This window comes from Centroberyx gerrardi, chromosome 14, assembly GCF_048128805.1.
Source record: "Centroberyx gerrardi isolate f3 chromosome 14, fCenGer3.hap1.cur.20231027, whole genome shotgun sequence".
NCBI lineage: Eukaryota > Metazoa > Chordata > Actinopteri > Beryciformes > Berycidae > Centroberyx > Centroberyx gerrardi.
The window spans coordinates 23,061,480-23,062,851 of record NC_136010.1 but is presented as its reverse complement, the minus strand read 5'-3'; positions in this window follow the sequence as shown (position 1 = coordinate 23,062,851).

The following is a 1,372-nucleotide window of genomic DNA, read 5'->3' as shown; positions in this document are numbered from 1 at the left end:
ACATATGCACACACGCATGCACATGCACCACCTGCCCTAACTATCCATCTAACTACTCTATTATAACCTTTACCAAGAGCTTTCCACCAGCCAGAGAGTGGAAAGACAGGTCAACCATATCCCTTTTCCTCACAGAATTCATTTTGTTATATTTAAAAGTTGATTTGTCATAATGCATCACTTTATTTCGGCAATTGATAATCCATACATGCATGGCTCGCATTTGCTCCGGCTCCTTTTGCTCTGATTGTTGTTGATACAGTAAGGCAGGACTGTGACAGGCGGGTTGCCAGTTTGGAGGAAAGTGAGCGAATCAGCTGCTCCCCTCCATCAAAAACCGCTGTGGAGTTGCCCGCGAGCGAAGCACTTTCACCTCCAGCTGTTCCAGTGGAGCCAATAATAGAAGACTATGGTTGTACTGGGCAGCTCCCAGGTGGGAATGTATGTAACTCTGAATGTGAAGCAGGGTGTTTCTATAACAGAGCATACGCACTCAGCAAATCTTCCCCGGATGAAGGCTGCACATGAAAAAAGGCTGTGCTCAAACTTTGTTTTTACTTTCAGTGTCTTTATACAGCCCCTGTTTCATGGTGATGTTCCTCTGTTACTCACACACTTCAAGCTCTCCCTTCCCTCCCCTTGTGCAAACGTCACCCCTGTCACCGCCGGACGGCCTTCCCACGCCGATGCCCGCTCCCGACATATCATATATGTATCATTTTAATGTCCATAGATCACAAGTGGAGATGACACCCGCCGCTCCCTATTTCCCCCGCGTCCCCTTCCCTCGCCATAAGCCCGCTGTAGGTACTGAACCGCCGGGGCTCTCGGCCGTCTGAAGGTCACAGTCTGGATATATGGATGGATGTCAGGGCCAGTGCAGCAGACGGTCAGCGAGTTCAGTATGTGTGTGTGTGAGATAGAAATAGAGAGGGAGGTGATGAGGAAGGGGGGGAAGGGGTATAGGGAGAAAGAGATAGAGCAGGTACGAAGGAGAGGGGGGAAAAAAAAAGTCTTTCCATAAGCGAACGCCACATCATGTAGGTGAGAGCACTGTATAGCCTCCCTCTCTCTCTCTCTCTGTCGTTCTCTGTGTCTCTCGCTCTCCAGGATAGATAGAGGGCATTCATTATCTGCCGGCCCCGTTGGGACTTCCCTCCTCTTTAGGATGCATCCAGCAGTTTAAACCAGGCCAATCAGAGCAACCGGGGGGAAGGATAGGGTTAGAAGAAGAGGAGGGGGGGGGGGGGGGGGGGGGGGGGGGGGGGGATGGGGGGATGGGGGGGGTTGGTTGGAGGAGAATCTCACACAACTTAACCTGCCGCCGCCGCGCAGTCCAACCGTCCACTGTAACCATGGCGATTCCACTCGC